We start from the raw sequence: 15,117 nt of genomic DNA, 5'->3' as shown, positions 1-15,117 counted from the left end.
ACATAGGCCCATCGTTGTAACCTATTAGCCGCGTAAATTGGGATACCTTTCTTATCAACGAAAATATATATTAACGGTTTATGGTCGGTTTCTAATAGAAAATGCCTACCATATAAATAGTCATAAAATTTCGTAACCCCGTAAATAATTGCTAAAGCTTCTTTTACAATTTGTGGAAATTTACATTCTGACTCAGATAGAACTCTTGATGCATATGCTATAGGTTTTTCAGTACGATCTAGGTACACATGGGAAAGAACTGCGCCTAGTGCATAAGATGATGAGTCTACAACGAGTTTAATCGGAATATTATGATCATAATGTGCCAATACGGGTTTCGAAATTAAAATTTGTTTGACTTTATTGAATGCTTGGTCACATTTTGGTGTCCAATTCCATTCACAGCCGTTACGTAAAAGAGTGTAAAATGGTTTTAAAATATTTGCAGCGTTTGGAACAAATTTTATATAATACGTAACTAAACCTAAAAATGATTTTAGCAATGTTTTATTTTCTGGGACAATGGCATCGTTTATAACGTCTGTGTGTTTTGTTAGTGTGTGTAAACCATTTTCATCTAACCTGTGACCCAAATATTCAATTGACTTTTGCATAAATTTGCATTTATTCAACTTTACTCTTAAACCTGCATTTGACAATACATTTAGTAATTTGTCTAAACGAGCATTGTGCTCTGTGATAGTATATATATATAATATAACACAAATGACAGATTATTTTGTTTGTTACACTAAGCAGACATTGAAGAAAACCAATTCGACATTGAGCAGTTACGTACAACCATTGATTTTATACTATACAAATAAGTTGGACCATAATAGTTTTGTTGACTAAAATTATGCTGTCATCGGATAGGTTCCATATACAGGGTGATTGATTTATTAAACAACACTCATTATTTCAAAAAGTATTGACTTTTTAAAAAATATTTTTCTACATGGTTTCAAGTTGTTAAAAAACTAACGTTTTTATTAAAAAATTATATTTTTAAATATTTTTTATCCTTATCATTTTTTAAGTTGTTTACGTTTTTGAATGACAACATAGAGTTTTAATTTCATATTCCAAAGCAGAATATTTTTCTAAGCATTTTTATATATAAAAATCGAATTTGGAGCTAGTAGTTTATGAGTTATAAGTATTTAAAGTTTAGATTGGCAGAAAAATGGTGTGGTACGGGGTTACCCCGCAAAATGTTTGTCCATTACTCTGCTTGTCTAAACTTTAAATACTTATAACTCATAAACTACTAGCTCCAAATTCGATTTTTATATATCAAAATACTTAGAAAAATATGCTGCTTTGGAATATGAAATTAAAACTCTATGTTGTCATTCAATAAAGTAAAAAACTTAAAAATGATAAGTATAAAAAATATTTAAAAATATAATTTTTTAATAAAAACGTTGGGTTTTTAACAACTTGAAACCATGTAAAAAAATATTTTAAAAAAAGTCAATACTTTTTGAAATAATGAGTGTTTTATGATAAATCAATCACCCTGTAGATGACAGATTTTAATTATCAAAAACTCATGTGATACAATTTATTTGCATATTATAAAATCAATAGTATAGATAAAAAATAATAAAATGAAATATGAATATTATGGTCGATGTCGGCGCATTTATTTTTATCTGAAGGTCCAAAACGCAACATGCAACATTTTACGATCACAAAAATGATTCATCGATCATTATTGTAAACACAAAATGTTCCATGTTGTTGTTTGGATCTTCAGATAAAAATAAATGCGCTGATGTCTTTTTAATAACTTAACTAAAAATGAACGGCTATTAATTTAAAATTTGTACATCAGACCTGGTTATAGACGAATATATTTAACAAGCACAACAAAATAAGCGTTTCCACAGTTTGCGGCGTTTGGGTTTAGCCTCGGTGGATACCAGTTCTGACACAGAACCCAAATGATCAGAGTTGGAGTGTTTTACGTCTGTTCCAACCGGGCCACTTATTTCTTCGACCGACAAAGCCGCTTTCTGCTGCAATTCGTCTGCACACCGGGGTGAATCCATCAATATCTGTTCGTGTGAGTTTGGACTGTTTGGAGTCAAACCGATATTAATTTTATCACCCACGGAATCCGTTTGCACATCTTGAATCAGCAGTGGAACAAAACACTCGTACGGTGGACCTTTAAGGTCACAGCCGGACTGTTGCACGTCTGTTTCAATTGGATCACTGAGTTCCTTTACTTTCAAGGTCGTTTGTGGCAGAAAATCCTCAGCAAATAGGGGTGAATCCGTTAATAACGGTCCCTCCAAAACTGGCTTCGAACCGATATCTATTTTATCACCCGCGGAATCTGTTTGCACATCGTGGATCAGCATTGACTCAGAACTCTTGTTCAGCGGATCTTCAACATGACAACGGAACGGTTGCACGTCTGTTTCGACCGGGTCATTTATCTCTTCTAGTTGTGGAGTGGTTTGTGGGTCTAAACGATCACAACCGGACTGTTGAACGTTGGCTTCAATCGAGTCGTTGAACTCTTCTACCTTCAAGGTCGTTTGCTGCAAAACATCCTCAGCGAATTGGCGTGAAGCCGTTAACTCCGGTTCCACAATTTCTGGTAGCGAACCGAAATCTATTTTATCACCCGCGGAATTCGTCGGCTCGACGAGTATGCCGCAACTAGAACGCCGGATCTTTACATCACCACAACAAAACAACCGTCGGAAGAAACGCTTGGTTCTTTTCCAAACAGAACAGCACTTTGGCTTGCCTACAGTGGTTGTTGGATTTTCATCATCGAATCTCTGAATTATGGGTTCCTGCGGAAAAATAGTGTGTATTTTATGATTGTATTTATAAATACAAATCTAATATAACTTTATAATAAGATATAATATAACAAATACCTCATCGAATTTGGGATTTGGCATCGAAACACAGCTTGAGGACTGTTGTACGTCGATAGCTAACATTTTTACAGCTGGCCCACTTAACTCCTCGACCGGAAAACCTGTATATTTTGGCATTAAATCGTCCGCGAACCTGCATGTTTCAATTATATTGGGTTTTGGTATCAAGGTTGAAGTCTGAAATACAATATCAGTTTCATCGGTATCCGAACCCAAATGTTTGGCGATATCCGATATTGAATTTGAACGTCGATCTTCGAGGTCGCCGCAGTGACCAGACGCTACGATTTCTCCGATCGGGCCATTTTCCAGCTTCGTTAGAGAACCGTCCATCAGGACAGTTTCAGTGGACACTATAATACTTTGCTCAGCAGTATTCGACATGATATAATAATGTTAGTAATAATATTATATTAACTGATTAATTAAGTATTACAATAGTATAGAATAATAACGAGACAAAATTAACTTTTATTTTTTGTTCACACGCTAAGACAGTCAAAAATATAATGAATCATGAAATGTAGACAAAATTATAAATTAAACAATATATTATTTTCAATGGCAACTATATCTTAGCAACAATGATCTATATATATAAAAATGGAGACAAAAAATTCGAAATTGCATCAGTTGAGAACGGCTGGGCCGATTTGGCTCAAATTTTTTTTAAATGATAGAGAATGTCGGGGAGCGGGTTTATAGCATAAATTATGGACCTAACTCCTGTGAGTTAGAGATTTAGAGACAAAAACTGAGTTACACCGGTGGCGCCCTCTAGCAGATAAAAATAAAAATAAAAATAAAAAATAATTAATAATAATACAAATATCGATAATATCAGGGCTTGAAATCGATTAATATCGATAAAAATCGAAAAAAAAAATATTTTTATATTCTGGTTGATATACATTTTTTATTATAGACACTTAGAACTTAAGAGTAAAATAATAATAATAATAATAATAGTTGGCACATTATTCATTTTATTTTGAAATATTATCGTTTTATGTTATTTATGAATATTGTTATGGATATTATGACTATTGTTTTTTGGAGAGAATTTGTATGCTTGAATCATGCCTCTTATGAGAAGAACAAACATTGGACGGCGTACACGTAATGCAAGAAACATTAATGAATTTAGACGTGCTCATAATACACAGGCCCGCGCTGCACAAACGCCGCCTCAAATTCGACAACATGTTAATATAAGAAGAAGAAGTTCAGATGTAGCCTTGAATCGCGCTGCTTTCGAATACGATTCCGCAGTCGCTTACAAAGATCTTTTGTGTGTTGATATCGGCTCATTATATATCGTATGCCAGCATTGCAAGGCATTGAAGTTTCGATTGGAAACCCCCGGCTTATGCTGCGCTGGTGGTAAGGTTAAATTACCAGTTTTAGCTCAACCACCAGAGCCATTGTATTCGTTTCTCTATGGAAATACAATCCAATCAAAACATTTCCTGGTGAATACACAAAAATATAACGGAAGTTTTCAAATGACGTCATTTGGAGCAGAAGTTATTGAACAACCATCAGGCTACAATCCGAGTTATAAGGTAAAGGCATTTGTAATAATAACACATTTTTTTTTACATATGACCATTTAAATATTCAGATTCAAGGACAAATTCACCATCGAGCAGGCGCTTTGTTACCACAACCAAACGAAGATCATAACATCATAAAGTGAATCTAATTGCTACTCTAGGGAGTCTTAATATTTTTATAAATAAGCGGGATAAACAAACTGAAAAATAAGGGAAAAACGGGAAATTTTAAAATTCAAATTTAATTCCATCCATTACAGTAACCCACTTGTAACCTACTGTTGTAGAGCAGATCGACATTTCTTCCAGCATTTTGAATGGCAAGTTTCGCGGAGAAGATGTATTACTACCACGAATCCCTATTATCACTACATATGTCCCAATTGAATTCAAACGGGTTCAATTTCCAATCAGATTAGCATTCGCAATGACAATCAATAAGTCTCTAGGCCAAACGATGACTGTTTGTGGCTTAGATCTGGGCACACCGTGTTTTTCACACGGACAATTATACGTGGCATGTTATCGTGTGGGTAAACCATCCAGTTTGTTTGTGTTGGCTAAAGATGGATTTACTAAAAATATCGTACACTCCATCGCACTAAGAGACTGACAATTTTTTTTTTAATTCATATAATTTATGATAGAGATGTAATTTTAAATTTATTAGTTAAGATATAAAAAATACAATGAATTCAAAAAAATTAATATTAAAAAAAAACACACATCATTGTAAAATCAATTCACTTCGTTCAGAATCTAAAATAGTTTAAAATTGTATATCATTTATAAAAATATATTTGTTTATGTTATCAATAAAGAACTTTGTAATTTACTCATTCATTGCAGACTATGTTCTATCCTTAATCCCGAGGGTTATTAATTATTATTAGTGACATTATATGAATATTAATTTGACATTCTCAATAGTTTACTATACGATATGATCTCCAAAACCACTAATAAACTACAAATAAAAAAATAAATATTTTCTCATAGGTACATAATAACTAATAAGTAATAACACTTTAGTCACTATACACGGCCTACGAAAATGCCAAAAACAAACTAAAATATAATATAAAATTATCAAAGCATTACTTGTTTGATGGTAGGTAATTATTATAAAATTACTTCATGTGTTGACGATAAATTATTAGCTGAATGCCAATTGTGTAAAAAACCAATAAACGGCCAAATAAATTCTACTGGCAATTTTCTAAGTCATATTAAGGTATGTAGGTACTAAATATATTTTGTGTAAATTAAGTTGATTTTAAATTTATATGTTATCTAACCCAACCTATTAATTATTATATTTTAGAAGAAGCATTCATCAATATTATCCAAATTGAAAATAAGTAAAGATGAAAAAAAGAAAATTAATAATGCTAGTTTATGTGAGTAAATAAGAACCTTTTTTTTTTACTTTTTTTTCTTATAGTTACTTGAATTATCTTTATGGAAATTACTATAGAATAGTAATATAGCGTGTATTTATAATGTTAACTACACGGTTCATGTGGAGAACGGATGTAGTATAATGGCGCCTTAAGTATACTGTATACATGATATATAATAATATAATATATTATATGTTTATATTATATTATATTTATAATTATTATAAAAGAAAAAGATTTTTTGTTTGAATATCTGTCCTACTTATTTAATAAATAAAATATTATTAGGTACCTATATTTTATAATATTAATGTTGTAGGCTTTAAAGATATACAGCCATCATATTCTGGAAGCCAACAACAAAAAATACCGCAGTACACACAACAAAGGCAAATATCAAAACAAACAGTAAGTTTGATTTATATTATAATACAGAGTGATCTTTATTATAAACCGCTTATTCAAATTTCACCACTTGTGAAATGTAAAACAGTTAAGTTCAAAATTATTTTTACATTAGGTGCATAGGTTTTTAAGTGTTAATTGTTTTTCAAATATTTAATTACTATTTACTGTTCCAAAATATCCTTAAAAGAGTAATAAATAATAATTGTCAATTGATACTTATCTGTCTTTATAATAAACTGATTTAATTTAAGTTAATTCTACTTAATTCAACTATTGCCTTTAAAATTGTATTAATCAAGTGTTTTAATTACCTAAAATGATTTGCTTTTAGATCAACAACTTGGTCTTTGATTATGTAGTCCAAAAAATGAGACCATTAGTAACTTGCCAAAAACCAGCATTTAGAAGATTGATAATGGGCCTTACTGGAATAACAGATACAGCGTTACTCCCGGATACAAAAGATTTGAGTAAATTGTTAACATTAAGTTATACTTCTTATGTTACTATGTTAACTGATTTAATATCAAAAGTATCATTTATTTGTACAACAGCAGACATATGGTATAGTAACAATAAAAGTTATTTAGGTATGACTTGCCACTTTCTCGACGAAAATACTTATAGCAGGTACTCGTATGTTCTTGGTTGTAGGCGCATAAAGGGCAGTCATACTTACATGAATATAGCACAGGTTATGAATGAAGTCACCAAATCTTTTAAAATTAACAATTCCAAAATATCGCATACTGTGACCGATAATGCTTCAAATTTCGGAAAAGCGTTCAGAACATTTTCCATTCATTCAGAAACCCCAAATGAAAGTCAGTTTAGTGCTCAAAGTTCTAATAACAATTGGTTCAAAAGTAGTGATGATGAATCTAATGTTGAAATAAGTGACTCTGGTAGTGAGGTAGAAATGCAGATGTTGAAATTGTAGAAATATCAACATTATTTTCAAATCCTGAAGATATTGAATGTAATGACGATGATGATGATTTTTGTTTACCTGAACATCTAACTGCACTGCTCACACTCTTAGTTTAATTGCTACTACTCTACTAGTGATGTAGCTAAAATTTCTGACTCAATTTATAAGAAAATTTCAAAATCTGTGTTTGTTAAATTAAATGCATTTTGGAACATTCTTAGCAGAAGTTCGGTCGTTTCTGACAAAATATATGAGATCTGTAATTTAAAGTTCCCTGTGCCTATTATTACACGCTGGAATTCAATGTATTTTGCAGTAAAAAAAGTGGTCGCCAATAAAGAAAAGTTGTTAGTTGCATTTGAAGAGTTAAAATTAAATAAATTAAAACAATCTGAGTGGGCATTTATAGATGAATATTGTCTGATCATTGGCAACATCTCTTGACCTAATGCAAGGGGAAAAAAGTTGTTTTTTAGGTTATGTCGCCCCTATTATTGCTCTGAGACTTAAATTAATTCAATCGACTAATTTTATATATTGTAAACCATTGGTTTTTTCAATTATTAAAAGTCTTGAAGAACGATTTAAGTACATTTTTGATTTAACACATACTAAAAGTAAACCATTTATTTTGTCAGCCATAAGTCATCCAAAATTTAAACTATCTTGGGTACCAGTCAGATATTTATCTATGTGCAAACAATTATTTATAACTGAATGTAATTTAGAATACTCAATTGAAAATGGAACTGATGAAAATGGCTCTGATGATAATGAAAACAGTGACCACGAATTTTATCAAATTCTTAGTGGAGATACGGATGGTTCACTTGATCAAAATCATATTTCTTTTCAAAACTCGGTTAATACTCCTAAAAATACAAATCTTGCTAGTGTTCAAGCACTTTCGTTTTCGGATACAAAAAAAAAAAAGAACTAGACATTTTAAATAATTTGCCAATTGTTAAAAAAGTTTTTTTTAAGTATAATACAACCATCATCTGCCCCTGTTGAGAGGTTGTTTAGCAGTGGTTCACAGATTTTAGTTCCCAGGAGAAACCGGCTTAGCGACAACACATTTGAAATGTTGTTATGCTGCAGGTGTTTTAATAATAATAAATAATTTTAACTAAGTCTTATAGCTAAGCATAACTATTGTTATATTTTTATATTATTATTTTATTTTTAATAGTTACTTAAATTATCAAACTGAAATAGAAAGTTACTGTAAATTGTTAAAATTGTAAGTATTAGTATAGTTTTTCAACTATTTAGAATTTTAAGCTTTAGTGGCAATCTTGCTAAGATTATAATATTATATACTTGCATACTCATTACTGACATTACTTGTTGTTATTCTGCATTGTTATTGATGTAATTTAAGAAATATTTGGTGCTTGAATTTGCTATTTTTATGTTATTTAAACCTTTTGGCAGTTATACATTTATAAATAATAAGTCATGATTAAAAAATGTGACATTATTATCAGTATTTACTATTTACTATAATAATTAATATGTATTTTTTTTTTTTAATTTTTATGTGATTAAGTAAGTACTAAATTATGGCACTACCTGACTAATGAGTAATGATAAACTTAATTACTACAATAAATACCTTTACTAGTAATTCAAACCAACAAATAACATTTTTTTTTAATTATCTATTTTTTTATCTAGATAAAAATGTATTTACCTTTTATGTTTATCTAGATATTTTCAATTTTTTTATCTATTATTTTTATTGAGATAAATTCACACGTATTATCTTTCATCTTTATCTAGATAAATTTTGCATTATCTATTCCCAACATTGGACACTATAGCCCTAGCCATATGCTGACACAGAAAAAATAATCACCTAAAAAAAAAAATTGAAATGTATAACTTGATATTTAACCTAATCTACATTATTGATAAACTTCATTGTAAAAATATGGCCAATGGATTGAGGGAGACAAAGCTCCGTCGTGGTTCGTTTTAGGATGATGTACGGAGGGGCAGTTATTATACGGAGGATCAACCACCCCCCTCCGCCATCACCAAATATTTGAACTATAATATAGTTGTGCCACTGCAGTATTCAATGCTATATAATATTCTGTATGTAAACCCATCTGCTATATTATTACGATTTCCGAAGCTTAGGCGTAACGTGAAATTCCGTATTAAGTCTGCAGGCAATTTTTAGGCGCCATTAAACTTTAAAACCTCCTATACAAGCACGGCGTCAACTTCAGAGATTTGAATAATTGTTGTCTGTACATTGTGTCACCTTTAGCCTTGCGTGACTACGTTTCTTATTCTCATCCATTGACCATTGTTATTGAAGGTGTTATATACAAAATACATTTTCGCAGCTAAATAATGTCACTCGAGTAGTGGTAAACAAATAATATAAATAACAATAAAGTATAATAATATAATAAGTGGAGATAGTTAACCAACCCATAGTATTATAATAATTGTGTGGGATATATATAGGTCATATTTTATACGCGTGATTTATTCATTATCATATTATACATATAGGTAAACTTTTATATTACCTATATTATTTTAACAACGTCGATGTGAAAATATCTGTTATTTTTAACACAAAGAACGAAGAAAAAACAATTACAAAACAGGTGGATTTGGACCACTAATTACAACTTAAGTGAGTGACCATTTTACCTAGTATATAATGTAATGTATAATCTAAAGGAATGTCACTGTTACATATTATTATTATTATTATTAATACTACATTATCACACTTATCTGTATCTAATAAGTCTAATTCTATGAACTATATCAAAACTACTTAGAATATTTAAAACAACGCACATGTCCCCCACCCCCCCCCCCCAACAAAAACCAATCAGAAAGATGAAATTTTTTCGAAGTCAACATTTAACATTCAATTAGCAACAATTCGCAAGACCATTTCCACAATTTGCAAGCCTTTAGTTTTACCATCGATTATAGATTATTCTATAATCAATGTTTTTACCATAAAACGAAAAAAACTAGGGGTAGGGTTAAAGACACTTGTCCACAGTCCTACCCATATCAATGAAAATCCATTTTAAAATGATTCTTGAACCATCATTTAGCAGTCAATTAACAACGATTAGCTATAGACTGTCGTGAAAATTTACAGCAAACAAATAAATCGTCCGTAAAAGAGATTTTTGAAATTCGCAAATGTCTATATACAGCCCCAGCCCCACCCCGGACCGAAATAATGCGATTTGCGATTTGAGATTCATGTCAACATTTGCAGCCAATTAGCAACGATATCCCCGAGTTGAGGACATGTACGTTTTTAAGCAAATGTGAAATGTGTGCGATCACAGCGATGTTAATATGTTAAATGTAATAAAATAACTTATTTTTGGGCAATCATCGGAGCAGTTTTTGAAAAGAGTGTCATTGCCCGTGTGCAAGATTAAAAACTTCACTCCGCACCCACTGAAAAAAAATTTCTAGTGCCGTGCTTGTGTAGAACCCGTAGGTATTGGTATCGTCCGCGCTATGGTTATAACGGATTTTTCGATAAAAAAAAAAAATTGTTTTAAAATCATAAATTAGTGTGTATACTTACACTAACCTAACCTACTTTTAATGGGGTTTTTTTTTTCGAAAACATCACTATCTATTGGGATAATTTATTGCTCGGATCTTTTCGGTTATATATATAAGCGCCATTAAAATTTTCATATTTTTTTAATAATTTAATAAATTAATTAAATAATTAATAAATAAAGATAAATGAAATATGCAAATTTTAATAACGGCTAGATAACCTAAAAGATCCCATCGCACTTTTGATGATTTCATATAATTTTGCACTTTAATAATATGCTAACAAATACATTCATACACTCGCTATAGTTACTGATAGATATACATATTGTGTATAAAATATAATAAAGTGAGAACAATGATAGGGGGGGGGACAAATTATAAATATTATTCATGTGGTTGCGGGTCAGTTGTGGCCTGAAAATATTTTAGCTGCAGGTGAGCTGTGGTCCGAGTAATTACCATCACCTATGGGCCTATGTATATACCTGTTACCTTTACCTATGCAGGTACCTGATGGCAGATGCAGCGTTGGACATACAAAACGATAATCGAATAACGACCAATGAAATGTTCGGTACTCGTATGGGAAGTATTACAGTGGCGTAATTTGCCCCTGCATGTTTGTGGGGGGGATAAAATATTTTAACATTTTATCTATAACCCCCCCCCTCCCATAAAAAAAATAAAAAGTATGTATTATAAGCATCTTTCAGAATTTATTCAGAGGAATATATTTATGTAGTATGTACACATGAGACATGGAATAAATTCCGATAAAGTGTACAAATCGATAAGTTATTTTTAGTTCAATAGGACTAAGGAAAAATATTAGGATAGGATAAGATAGGACAGATATGACAATAGTCTTTCGATCGTCGTCGATCCACGATAAAATAATACTTTACTGCTCGGTGGTTTATTTTTGTACCACTACACAATGCATAGATAAAATCAAAACTTACACAAAACATATTTATATTGCAATAGTGATACTTATAAACTTGCGTGGCTGCATTTAAAACGAACTAGGTACGAAGTATTTATATACAACTAGCATAAAAGATTTTTTTTTTTGTATTATTTCTATAATGCATAAAATATAGGCTATTTATAATAATATTAATTCGCTGAGGTATTTGATTACAATATATACATTTATATAAAAAAAAAAATAATAATATTATTAGATAAAGAAGTACATTGGTATGTAGTTAATCAATCTTTAAAAAAAGGTCATGGGGGGGAGGATACGACATCCAAATCCCCCCCCCGTAATTACGCCACTGAAGTATTATCATTATTTAATATGATAAAGATAACAATATAGATCGTTTTATCGTATTATTATATCTGCCACATATGAATGACTTACATTAACTACGATAATCGGATAGATAAATATATGAATGTTTTTATCACCTTTAACATTATTATATTCTTAAACGACAAATGTTAGTCTTAGTACCTATACTGTCGTATACTAGAAAATACGTATTGTGATGCATTTATATTGTGATGTTTATATACTATTTACCTATTTTATATAACATATATATGTACAGTTTATACAATATTGTATGGCCGCAATTCTTACGTTATTTAGGGATCGGGCCACAACTCGCAAACATCGATTTATGTCACGTGGACATCCTTGCAGCAGATGCATTCGAGTTCCATCCCAAGATCATTTTTTATACCTATTCTGTCCCTGTTAAAAAAATATTGTTGTTATAAAACGCATTCAAAAAATATATGTACCAATTCATATATTATTAGTACATTTTCATAATTTAATGCGAATAATATAATATATATACCTATATAATATCAATAATCGAAAAACATAAATATTTATGAATTTGTAATTGGAATTGAATTTATAGGACAATTTTTTTCACAAATTCCAATCGCGATATTTAACCTGAACTACATGCATACACGCATATTTTCTTTGACAAAATCTTCTTTATCTAATATAGGATTTCTTCGTTAATTATATTGCTTCTTGATTTGATGATCCCAGCTCGCTCTCTTATATATAATGAGATTCATAAATCACAGGGAAAATAAAGTCGATCGAGCTTTATACGTATAATAATATAATAATAATAATTTTTTATTTCCATCGAATTTTGTAAAAGTTAGTTTTACTAAATGGAGCATATTGTACCTACGCGTATACCTACGTCGTAATAATCATTTCTTATTTTAATATTGAAATTATACAAAGCGCGCGTAACTACTGTGTGCATGCAGCAAGTCTCAAGAGCGCAACAATTAAAACGTAGGTAGTTATGTAATTATGAATAATAATTAATGATCGTGCTTTATATTCTATACATATATATTATGCAGTTATCCGTCAGACAATCAACGGGTAAAACGTGTAATGTTATTATTCATAAACAATTGTTTCAGTATTAATTCTGGCAATGTAAGATAAAATGCAACGCATTATTTATGTTCTTTTTATACCCCACAGCTCCATATTATGCATGTCGAGTGGGCTTTATTCTCGGCCAACCGTAAACTACTTTTGTTTCTACATTCTAACCATTTTTTATATCGCACAATAATATTATGATATACTTATATTAGAATAGTACGCGAACCTGCAGTGAAGGGGTTATCGAGGTGTGAATTGCATATTGTCCAAAATGTGAGCCTTTAAAAGTTATTATAAAATTATAACTTATAAAGAATTTACAAAATTAATTCTATGTGCAGCACTCTCGGAACAATAAAATAATATTTATTATCTTTAAATAAAATAATAATGTGTACACGATTTTAAAATGTTTATGTTATTATTAATGTTTTATTCTGATGCGACTTACTCTCAATAATATGAACTAGTTTTGAACATCACCATCATCATCAACAGCCTTACTGTGGCGAGGTGTCTTTTTTTGTATTTTATAAAATCTAATTAGGTATATGTATTTTACTGTTGCTACAAATACATAAAACATGCGATAAAAATATTTACAGTCAGTATATATCACAATCGTAATATTATTACTAATTTATTGGAATCACCAATATTGGTCACTGTGACATGCATTACCCCAGCTCTCCAATAATATGTGATTTAAAAAATAAAATAGTTTTTGTTTACCGGACTACGAACCGAACTTAAGGCGTGCAAATTTGGAAATTCGTCATACATATTCTTTATAATAATATACTAAATCTATTTTGTAAAAAAAATTAAGGCATCCTTTATAATGAAAAAAACATTGTAATTTGTTTATCGTCAATAGTCAAAATAATAATAGAATAAAGTTCGAAGTCGAAAAAATCCGCTTTCGACGATATATTTTATTTATATGGTTGTCGAATGTGTTATTTTTCAGATTTAGCTTTTTTTTCAAACTATTTGGTCACCGTCACGCCACGCACGTTGTGGCCCCCATCGCCTAATAATAATATGATATTAACGGGATAACGCGCGGCTGGATAAGACGTAAACATTAATAAATTATTATTATTATTATAACAACAGCCGACACCGTTCGGGTTAAAATGTTAAATACGCGACGACATAGTGCAACGGTGGTATCATTACGGTATACCATGCAGCTATATTATGGTAGTAGTTGTACACACCCCTACCCACCCACCCGCGCTCTCTCACACAGGACACTGCTGCTGCATCTGCAGACGTCTGTTCGGACGGAACACGTGTGTGCAACGTAGTCCTTCGTCCTTCGTACGTGCCTCGGAGGAGTTTTTTGATTTTTCCACACCCGGCAACACGCGTATATCATTACGTAATGCGTATGACATTATGTCGCGCGTATTATCCGTCCTTAATCGCTGCTCTTATTTCGTGTTCCTTGCACTATATAAAATTATTATAATATGTATAATATGACGGCGTTGTTACGTTTTTCTGTCTCAACGACAACAACAATAATTATTGTTATATTACACTATTATTATTATTATTATGTTATTATCATTATTATGATATCTATGTGCGCCGTTTTGTGCGTGTATTATAACATTTTGGTTCTATAATATGTGTTTCACTTGATTACCACATTTTATAATATTATACAGGGTGATTTTTTAAGCACGACGTTCACCCTCATTTTTCCCTTAAATATGTAGTTCATGTGTTCTAAAATGTCTGATATGCAGGTTTGTATATTTGACGAGAGTGATGCAAGCTTCTATTTTTCAAGTGGAACCCCTTCCCCTCCATCTTTTTACTCCAAAATTATTTAGCGGATGATTTTCATGATCATCATGTTGATATGTATCTAAACCAAAATTTTAATGAATAATTTCCGAGTTGTTAGTTTTTACCAAAGAAATACCTTAAAAATAGGTTT

The 15,117-nt window shown here is 30.8% G+C and overlaps 1 pseudogene across 1 annotated transcript; it reads left to right on the top strand.

The window, feature by feature from the left end:
- Nucleotides 1-4,889: 4,889 nt before the first annotated feature.
- LOC149057080 (uncharacterized) lies at nucleotides 4,890-8,345 on the top strand (annotated as a pseudogene). The gene is made up of 4 exons (XR_016190904.1): nucleotides 4,890-5,048; nucleotides 5,787-5,862; nucleotides 6,185-6,273; nucleotides 6,605-8,345. The product of XR_016190904.1 is annotated as an uncharacterized LOC149057080 (transcript).
- Nucleotides 8,346-15,117: the final 6,772 nt, after the last annotated feature.

This window comes from Diuraphis noxia, unplaced genomic scaffold (assembly GCF_037042655.1).
Source record: "Diuraphis noxia isolate RWA-SAM2 unplaced genomic scaffold, SU_Dnox_SAM2 contig0003, whole genome shotgun sequence".
In the NCBI taxonomy this organism is placed as follows: Eukaryota; Metazoa; Arthropoda; class Insecta; order Hemiptera; family Aphididae; genus Diuraphis; species Diuraphis noxia.
The sequence above is the reverse complement of the archived record's forward strand: the minus strand, read 5'-3'. Positions and strand labels throughout refer to the sequence as shown.